Genomic DNA, 11,193 nt, shown 5'->3' with positions numbered 1-11,193 from the left:
TGATCGGTCTCCTTGTATACCCTGGGAGGAGAGCCGCCCTGACCGCGTTGACACGCGTAGGAAGCCAGGGACACGCGGCGAGCATGCACATGCAGGTCGACACGTACCCAATAGAGTTGGTGCACCAAGCAAAAATTTAGGCTTCCTTGAGTGTGTCTCGAACTCGAACTCGAGTCACGAAACGCGACGTGCGTGCGTGACGTGACGTGTCGTGACGTGACGTGCCGTGCCGAGCCGAGACGGGCGGGCGGAGGAGGAGGAGTGCGCGAGGGCTTCTTCTATTCTCACTCACTTGGAATGACTAGAACAGCAGCCCTTATATACCACTCCAACTCTCTCCCAACTAGCAATGTGGGACTAAACTTTGTCCCCCAATGCTGTCCCAAGCTGCCAACGTGATGGGCCTTGAGATTTTAGGAATTGTAGACTATATGGGCTGCCTTACTGGGCTGCAGCCCATCTACATTCAACAATCCCCCACCAGATCTCATATGCACATCAGATGACACATTAGTTCCATTCACTCGTTTAATATACCCGCACTTCGGTGGAGACTGTTAAGTTGAACTTCCACTTAGGCAAGGTGCTACACTTGACTACAACCGAACAATGGACTATGCCTTGAATTGTCGGCCTTTGTGCAGCAAGTTTCGCTCAATGCCGGCACGGTACTAGGCTACCTTAGCCTTCCCCTCGGGTGGAGCTTATAAGTCATACTCCTCGGCCCTTTATGAGCTTACTAGAGATTCACCCAAATCTCCCACACTATGACCAGTAGTGTCACTCATATAGGTGTGTTCTTCAAAAGATCGCCTCGTAGGACGGCGTCTTCGCTCATCAAGAGCCGCTCGTAACACATTAAGACATTGTCAACCTGCCTTACAGTAGCTATGAGAGAATTGCATCTGCAGCGGAGTGGGAGTATTAAATTTCTCTCAACTCAGTTGCTCCGGTTTGTTTTCCCAGGTCCTAGTTCACGGAATTTCCGATTACATAGGTTGGGTTACCCCCTCGGCAACTCAAGTGGGTCTCAAACCCATCTCCCTCGATGCAAGGTCTATCATGTTTCTTGATAGTCCTTTTGTGAAAGGATCTCGCAGATTTTTAGCACTTTGGACATAATCCAATGCTATCACTCCGCAGTTCTTCGGTTTTCTGACAGACTTCAATCTCCTCTTGATATGTTTGGAACTTTTCATATTATCCTTAGAACTTTTCACTTTGACAATCACAGTTTGATTATCACAGTTCATGAGGATAGCCGGTATTGGTTTTTCAACCATAGGCAAGTCCATCAAGAGCTCACGAAGCCATTCCCCTTCGACGATAGTCTGTATCTAATGCCGTGAGTTCCGCTTCCATAGTTGACCTCGTTAAGATGGTCTCGCTTGCAAGACTTCCAGGAAACAGCGCCACCACCAAGAGTGAAAACATATCCACTTGTGGCTTTCATTTTAGCATCGAAATCCAATTGGAATCACTATACCCTTCAAGTCCTCTTGGATACCCGGTATAATGAATTCCATAACTCATGGTTCCCTTTAGATAGCGCATCACTCTCTCAAGAGCATGCCAATGATCATCTCCCGGGTTGGCCACAAACCGGCTAAGTTTGCACACAGCAAACGAGATATCAGGCCTCGTAGCGCAAGCTAAATACATGAGTGAACCAATTATTTGAGAGTATCTCAATTGATCTTTAGTTGCCTTTTCATTCTTTCGAAGCAAGACACTAGGATCATAAGGTGTGAGAGAAGATTTGCAATCAGCATAGCCAAATCTGCTCAACACCTTCTCAACATAATGAGATTGCACAAGAGTAATCCCATTATTCCCATCTCTCAATAACTTGATGTTCAATATAACATCAGCTTCTCCAAGATCTTTCATCTCGAAACACTGAGATAAGAAGGTTTTTACCTCCTCAATTACTTTGAGACTTGTCCCAAAAATTAGTATGTCATCCACATACAAGCATAAGACAACTCCTTCACCCCCACCATGGCGGTAGTACACACATTTGTCAGCTTCATTAACAACAAAGCCCACAGATGTCAAAGTTCTTTCGAACTTCTCATGCCATTGTTTGGGTGCTTGTTTAAGGCCATACAAAGATTTCTTTAACTTACACACCTTTCTTTCTTGACCTTGCAGTACGAAACCATCAGGCCGTTCCATGTAAATTTTCTCGTCCAACTCTCCATTTAGGAAAGCCGTCTTAACGTCCATTTGATGAACGAGAAGACCGTGTGAGGCAGCCAATGACAGTAGTACTCGAATGGTGGTCAATCTCGCCACAGGTGAGTAAGTATCGAAGAAGTCTTCGCCTTCCTTTTGGGTATAGCCTTTGGCTACAAGCCGAGCTTTGTACTTCTCAATAGTACCATCAGCTCGAAGCTTCTTCTTAAATACCCATTTACATCCTACAGGTTTGCACCCATAAGGACGCTCTGATAACTCCCACGTTCCATTAGCTAAGATGGAATCCATCTCGCTTTGAACCGCTTCCTTCCGATGAGTACTGCATCGGGAGATGCGAGGGCTTCTGAAATGGTAGTGGGAGTATCATCCACAAGATACACAATGAAATCATTACCAAAAGACTTTGCAGTCCTTTGTCTCTTACTCCTTGTGGGAGCTTCATTGTCATCTTCATCAGATTCTGAACTCTCATCATCAGATTCCTCATCAGACTCCATAGGAGTTTCATGTATTGGATCAGATTCCCAACTAGACATGCCATGCATATCTCTCATAGGAAATATATCCTCAAAGAATGTAGCATCTCTTGATTCAAAGATGGTGCCAACATTCATGTCGTCCACTCCGATTTCACCACAAGAAATCTATAAGCAATGCTATGGGCAGCATAGCCAAGAAAGACACAATCCACGGTTTTTGGTCCAAGCTTTCGCTTTTTGGTGATTGGCAAATTCACTTTTGCCAAACAGCCCCAAGTTCGTAGGTAGGAGAGTGTTGGTCTTTTCTTTTCCCATTCCTCATACGGGGTAATCTCTTTATTCTTGGTTGGAACACGGTTTAGGACATGACACGAAGTCAATATAGCCTCCCCCCACCATTCCTTGGATAAACCCGACACGTCTAAAATGGCGTTAACCAAATCAGTTAGAGTACGGTTTTTCCTTTCCGCAATCCCATTGGATTGTGGGGAATTGGGAGGCGTCCTCTCATGGATTATACCATGTTCCGCACTGGAATAAATTGAACTCATTAGAAAAGTACTCTCCACCACGATCGGACCGAACCCTTTTTATCTTTCTTTCAAGTTGGTTCTCAACTTCAGCCTTATAGATTTTAAAGAAATCAAGAGCCTCATCTTTAGTTTTGAGGAGATACACATAACAGTACCTAGTGGAATCATCAATCAAAGTCATGAAAATTTTCTTTCCACCTTTTGTCAACTCACCATTCATCTCACATAGATCTGAATGTATGAGCTCTAGTGGTGCCAAGTTTCTTTCCTTCGCAGGCTTGTGAGGCTTGCGAGGCTGCTTTGCTTGCACACAAGCATGGCACTTAGAGCCTTTGACAAAGGTGAATTTCGGAATTAAACTCATATCAGCAAGCCGCATCATACAACCGAAATTAACATGACAAAGTCGTGAATGCCAAACATTAGTTTCATTAACACTAGTGCTTACATGGTTCACAACATTATCACAGAAGTCTTCTAGAGAGAAACGCAACATTCCCCCACATTCATATCCCTTTCCAACAAAAGTTCCATACTTAGACAGTACAACTTTATTGGACTCAAATACCAACTTGAACCCATCTTTCATAAGACGGGAGCCACTAACGAGATTCTTCTTGATAGAAGGGACATGCAGCACGTTCTTCAGTTGCACGATCTTTCCCGAAGTAAACTTCAGATCTACCGTGCCAACACCACGAACAGTAGCATGTAACCCATTCCCCATCATTACTGAGGAACCTCGGGCCTGGTAAGAGGTAAACATGGAGATGTCAGCACACACATGAACATTGGCACCTGTATCAACCCACCATTCCGTGGGCTGAAACACCGAAAGAACAATGAGGTAACATATTACCATACCCCGTAGTTCCTTCCTCTCGTGTTGCCAATGACCATGCCGACGAATTTGAGTTCTGTCCGCACCGACATTTCTTTCCTTTGCGTTGTGGACAACGATTAGCCCAATGGCCAGTCTCGCCACACACCCAGCAAGGATCTTTCTTCTCCGTTTTCCCCTTCTTCTTGAAGTTGGTAGTCCGGGAGACTCCCTTGTTCTTTCCCTTGGACTTGTGGGCATTTTTCTCGTACCATATTGGCAGCGAACGTCCCTCGGTTCCTCCAAGTGTGTTTGTCTTTTGCCCTCGCCTTCTCCTCAACATCCAGAGAGCCCATGATATTCTCAACGGAAAACTCATGCCTCCGATGTTTCGAGGAAGTGGCAAAGTTCCTCCATGAAGGGGGAAGCTTAGCGACAATGCATCCCGCGACAAATTTGTCCGGTAGCACACACTTGAGGAGCTCGAGTTCCTTTGCCATGATCTGTATCTCATGAGCCTGTTCTACTACAGATCGGTTCTCAACCATTCTGTAGTCATTGAACTGCTCCATAGCATACGAGTTCACCTCCGGCATCGGCAGCACCAAACTTAGCGTCCAGTGCATCCCACAGTTCCTTCCCATTTCGGATGTGCAGATAAGCATCAACCAACTTGTCTCCAAGCACACTTAGGACGGCACCCACAAAGATTACGGTAGCATCCCCGAACGCTTTATCCTCTTCAGGAGTAAGCGGACCTCTGGGAATACCTTCCGCAACTCGGTGCACACCCATAGAAGTGAGCCACAAGAGGGTCTTACTCTGCCATCTCTTGAAATGAGAACCCGTAAACGGGCTCGGTTTGAGCGCAGCAGCAAAACCAGACGGTGAAAATAGCCTATGCAGATAAGGTTTTTGGATTGTTGGATTATTAGGCAATTTCCATGTGAGTTTAATTACCGAAAGTAAGATTACAGATGCACAAGCATACTTAACCACACACATCAGACTAAGCACATGCATCAGATCTGAACAAGGAACAAGTAGCAGTGCAAGGTAGGAGAGTAAAAGCACGTACATCGCGACCGGGAAGGTCGCACCAGCAGCAGCACCACCACCATGGGAGTTGTTGATGTCGCCCATGGTGTAGTCGGATCTGTCGATGAAGCAGCCGAACCGTCGATGAAGAAGACGAACAGCAGCGAGCAGTCGCGCCGAGACGCTCCCCAAAAACCTTATCGCCCGTCTCCCTCCAGATCTGATCGGTCTCCTTGTATACCCTGGGAGGAGAGCCGCCCTGACCGACGCGACGTGCGTGACGTGACGTGCCGAGCCGAGACGGGCGGGCGGAGGAGGAGGAGTGCGCGAGGGCTTCTTCTATTCTCACTCACTTGGAATGACTAGAACAGCAGCCCTTATATACCACTCCAACTCTCTCCCAACTAGCAATGTGGGACTAAACTTTGTCCCCCAATACTGTCCCAAGCTGCCAACGTGATGGGCCTTGAGATTTCAGGAATTGTAGACTATATGGGCTGCCTTACTGGGCTGCAGCCCATCTACATTCAACAAGATCTACAGTACACCAATAGATACCAGATCGCTAAAACGTTTGGCTTTTATATAGTTAGTGTATGCCAAAATTTCGAGCAGATATATATGTTGAAATTTCAGGATACTGAAAAACGGAGTTTCAAAGTCTACAAAGACAGAAACTACCCAAATACAGAAACACCAGACAAATGATAGGAGAATGAGTTTCGACCTAAATTTCTAACAGTAAGCGAAATATGTACTTTACCTAAATACAGAAACACCAGACGAATGATAGGGGACAGAGTTTTGACTGGTGATGGAGAGGTTGTCGGAAGCAACATTCATTTACTAATTTGGGTTTTTGATTTTGAACGAGTCAATACATATGGAGACAAATCGGGATTCACTGACGGATCAAACCGAGTCGACTGGTCGAGCATCGGATCGAGATCCAAGTGATGCCGTCGTGTCGTTGTGCTATATATACATGCTGCTAGCAAGAACGATGGATATATATATGTCCCTTTACAAACTAGAGAACAAATGAGTCGCTGCTGCCCGTGGCGCGACCTAATTGTCAGGCTTGGGATTTCTGGTGTCGCCGGAGGATCTGGTCTCCGCGCAATGCCGGCCGGCCTTAGGAAAGCGGAGGACCTGGCCGGCGAGATCGACGTCGCGTGATGTTGACAAGCGTTCGTACGGCCAAAACGAAACCACCCTCGCATGGTTCACGATTGTGCCCTCGCTTAACGCGAAAAAGAACGAGCGCGTCCCCTTTTTCCTCTATCCATCCCGATCATCAGCAGGTGTGAAGCCAGTGAACTGGTCTAGCTTGGATGAAAACGAGTTTCTTACGTCAGTGTGTATATGAATATTCATGAGCACTCTACAGGTTACCACTTAAGACCATTTGATCGAGTCACCGGAAAACGGCATACAACTATACAAGTATGGGACGCCAAATGGGCATCTCGTTTCGACCATCCACTAGCTCACGTAGAGAAATATCCAATCCTTTTATAATTCTTGTTCTACTTTTACTGGTACTCTCCTTCCGTTCCATGAAGATTGTTCAAGGTTTGTCAAAATTTAAATGTATCTGGATGCTATTTAGCGTCTAGATACATCTAAAACTTGATAGATCTTAGATAACGATCGTGAGACGGAGGGAATAATTTAAATTTAAACTGAAACCACAACAATAGTTATGATACTTTGGATATGTTCGGCAACTTTCCATAGCTAAGTCTCCTTTATTCGACACTGAAAACGAAAGCTGGGTTCAATTTGATCGCATGCGCGTCAGCGCGTGTAGTAAAACTTGTGCTCTGCGTTCAAACTACTAACCCTACCGTACGTTGTGGCGCTATATATAAGACCTGACTGACGGGCCTTAAATCACTCAAAGTCTCTAACACTGCCCATCACCATCAGTCCATCACCATGGAGCAACAAGCGCACTACCTCTACCTCTTCCTGGCTCTAGTCGTCCCTCTCCTGCTCCTCAAGCTGCTCAGGAAACGCGACGGCGGCGATGACGGCGTGCGTCTGCCACCCGGCCCGTGGCAGCTTCCGATCATCGGCAGCCTGCACCACCTGGCCAGCAGCCCGCTCGCGCACCGTGTCATGGCCGACCTCGCGCGCCGACTGGACGCCCCGCTCATGTACCTCAAGCTCGGTGAGGTCTCCGTGGTGGTCGCCACCTCCCCCGACGCCGCCCGAGGTCATGAAGACGCACGACGCCGTCCTGGCCACCCGCCCCTGGAACCCCACCATGAAGATCATGATGGCCGACGGCCAAGGCGTCGTCTTCGGCCGCTACGGCGCCCTCTGGCGGCAGGTCCGCAAGATCTGCATCCTCGAGCTCCTCAGCCCGCGCCGCGTGCAGTCCTTCCGCGGCATCCGAGAGGAGGAGGTCGGCCGCCTCGTGTCCGCCGTCACGGACTTGGCGTCCACCGGCCAGCCCGTCAACGTCAGCGAGCGGATCGCCGTGCTCATCACCGACTCCGCCGTGCGCACCATGATCGGGGACAGGTTCAAGAAGCGCGAGGAGTTCCTGCAGATCCTCGAGGAGGGGGTCAAGCTCGTCTCGGGGTTCACCCTCGGCGATCTCTTCCCCTCGTCGCGGCTTGCGGGCTTCATCAGCGGCACAGCGCGGATTGCACAGGAGAGCCACCGCAAGTGCTTCGAGCTCATGGATTACGCCATCAAGCAGCACGAGGAGCAGAGGGCAGCTGCGACCGCAAAGGGCGCGGTGGAAGAGGGAGAGGACCTGGTGGAGGTGCTCTTGAGGATACAGAAGGAGGGTGGCCTCGAGGTGCCTCTCACCATGGGAATCATCAAAGCGGTTATCCTTGTAAGTACAGCAATTGTTTCTTCCGAGAGATGCTAAATGTATATTTGCTTGTCTCTTCCTTTTGGTCCGTCAATTCGAGATTTTCAATCCCACTTCATTCCATCCGTTGACACTTATGTCTAGGCTGTCACTTAGTCCCTCCCTCCTAATTCATAGGGCTTGCACGTATGAACTACTGGGACCGAGGGAGTAGACTACTTATAGTGTAGTGGAGTAATTAAAGTACTAACATGCATGCAACTGCATGCAGATTATTGAGTGGAATTTGCTTCCCCTAATCTGTTTATATTGGTATCTTTGTAGGATTTATTTAGTGCCGGGAGCGAGACGTCAGCGACAACTCTCCAATGGGCGATGTCGGAACTTATGAGGTACCCGGTTGTGATGCAAAAGGCACAAGCAGAAGTACGCAATAACCTCAAAGGAAAACCTAAGGTGACAGAGGATGACTTGGCCAACCTTAAATATCTCAGACTTGTCATCAAGGAGACGCTGAGACTGCATCCACCGGCCCCGTTGCTTATTCCGCGGGAGGCCATGGAGTCGTGCAAAATTCTGGGGTATGACGTGTTGAAAGGCACAACCGTTCTCGTGAACGCATGGGCGATCGGCAGGGACCCAAAGCACTGGGCTGACCCCGAGGAGTTCAAGCCGGAGAGGTTCGATTCTACCACCGTAGACTTCAAGGCCACAGACTTTGAGTACATACCGTTTGGTGCGGGACGAAGGATGTGCCCCGGAATTGCGTTTGGACATGCCAGCATGGAGATCGTGCTCGCCTCGCTTCTCTACCACTTCGACTGGGAGCTCCCGGAAGGGATGAAGCCAAGTGAGCTGGATATGGTGGAGGAGATGGGCATCACTGTACGACGGAAGAAGGACCTGAACTTGCATGCTATCGTCCGCGTGCCACTGACTTGATTCACAATTTGCTGATTTGCGGTCACACAATTCTCATTTATAGGTTGCACCTTTATGTGACTCCATCGAAATGTCGGGATATATAAGTAACGTTAAGTACATCACCTTAGAAATACGTTTTAAAGTTAAGTATAGAGCTATATGTATACAGATGATTTCATTTGCATCATTTAAATTGTCTATGACATCAAAGAAAACGTTGGTCATGTTGAATTTAATAAAGATTGAGAAAGAAACTTTCAACCATTTTTTATTGAAATCCATAAACATCACACTTGGACACAAAACTATAGCAAGTACTCATTACAACAGTGGTTGCACAATCATAAATTTGATTTTGTTTGTTCTATTGTTTGTTATTTTGCATTTATATTTTGGATAATTTTGATTTTTATTTATGTATGCCTATATTTTTTTGCAATTTTTGTTAGTTATAAAAACTGTTTTTTGTAAAAAAAAAAATGTAAGTACAACATTTTGTAGATTATACATTTTGTGCGTAGTTACACTTTCTACAAGTTGTGAATTTTCACTACGGTAGTGCAATTCCACTATTTTGAATCATGTGTCCTGTAGTTATAGTTTTATCAGTGCAATTGAACTATTGTTTTGTGTGCAACTAAATGTCACACATGAGATTAAGAGAAAACAGACTAAGTAATGGAATCATTAGAAATTTAATATAATCGACCTTACCTATAATTTGACAATAATTACTGAGAGTGGTCATTCTCTGATCCCAAAATTTTACATTCTAATTTTTTTTGTAGGATGTTTGAGGTTAGGTGTAGTTGAATACTATCAATGATCGGCGCGGCGGCACGTCGCGTCGTATCGTGGTTGACTGATTATACTTTTCTTCCATCATCTTATATTGTGTATGCCTGCTTAAGTTAGGAGAGATGCTAGTTTAGGGTTGCGAGATTTGGTCATCCTAACATTGTAAGAGGATAACATGAGTCGTTACACATATACCCATTTAATGTGCATGAGCTGCCATCCTGCCACTACCCTATTCTCATACAAACACATCATTCTAGCTAAATGCTAGATAAGCAAATTCCTCAAGAAAAAAAGGGTAAGAGCTGAGTGTTGTTCTTCTGTTTTATTTTCCTTTGTTGGTAGGAACAACATAAGTGTGTTCTCCTCTTTATCTTGTCCATTTATGGAAGGAGATGAATTAGAGGTAAAGCTCCTGCTAATTAAACACACTTCTCTCTATCGATTTATCCCTATTTAAATTTGTCATGTTCTCTTTTGATGATTTGAGCCGATTGTTCTTGGCAGTAAGAAGTAGGGAGTCAACAACATTCAGTGATATAGATGATAATCTTGAACAATGCAGGCAGACAACATCATTTAGTGATATAGTTAGATTAACCATGATACCACGACTTTTGCCATGTAGTAAGACAGCCTAAATAGTTGGGTTACAGTTTAAACAAGAGACGGTCGACAAGCACAAACTAATTATATAGCACACATGTGTACAGAAAAAATGTGTCATTCCAAAAGACTCCAGAGCACTGGTGGAAAAAGGGGCTTTGGTCGCGGTTGGCAACTGCCATTAGTCGCGGTGGCCCAACCGCGACCAAAGTAGCGCGACTAAAGGCCCCCCCCTTTAGTCGCGATTCCTTACGAACCGCGACTAAAGGCCCATCCACGTGGGCCGCAGGCGAGCGCCAGGGCGGAGGACCTTTAGTCGCGGTTCTTCTGGCCAACCGCGACTAAAGGCCTCCGCAGGGTTTAGGGTTTAGCCCCCCTCCCCCTAAATCTGGTTTCTTTTTAATTTGTATTATTTTATTTCTTTTGGGTTTTAATTTTGAAGGAGTTTCACATATTCTACGGTACTGTATACATACATGCATATGAATGTACAATTTCAAACAAATTTGAAATTAGAACCAAAAAGAATTCAAGAGGAATATACAATATATATTCAATATCGGATGACCATATACAATATATATTCAATATCGGATGACCATATACAATTTTGAACAAGTTAGTTACAAATTCCGGTGCACATAAAGATCTACGTCATCGTAATAGTGTTCTCCTCTAGGATCGATGACTTCCTCGCCAACCATCCAGCTAGTTCCTCTTGAAGTGGTCGGAAGCGAGCTTCGGACTAAGCGTCTTCCGGAGGTTATTCCTCGGGATGTTGTTCTCACACGTCTGGTCCCGCTCATTGCGGTATCTCCGGATCCTCTCACAAACATAGTATCCACATAGATTGGTCCCCGGTGGCTGAGTATCCCCAGTCGTCGGCACTCGCCATTTTAAAATGTAGCTCTTTTTTGAATTCACCGACCTTGGTATCTACGAACCGTCTCCAAACCCTAC

The 11,193-nt window shown here is 46.1% G+C and overlaps 1 pseudogene; it reads left to right on the top strand.

Moving 5' to 3' along the window:
- Positions 1-7,013: 7,013 nt before the first annotated feature.
- On the top strand, positions 7,014-8,847 carry LOC124689845 (annotated as a pseudogene).
- The last annotated feature ends 2,346 nt before the right edge of the window (positions 8,848-11,193 follow it).

Source organism: Lolium rigidum, chromosome 2 (genome assembly GCF_022539505.1).
Source record: "Lolium rigidum isolate FL_2022 chromosome 2, APGP_CSIRO_Lrig_0.1, whole genome shotgun sequence".
Taxonomy (NCBI): Eukaryota; Viridiplantae; Streptophyta; class Magnoliopsida; order Poales; family Poaceae; genus Lolium; species Lolium rigidum.
The sequence above is the reverse complement of the archived record's forward strand: the minus strand, read 5'-3'. Positions and strand labels throughout refer to the sequence as shown.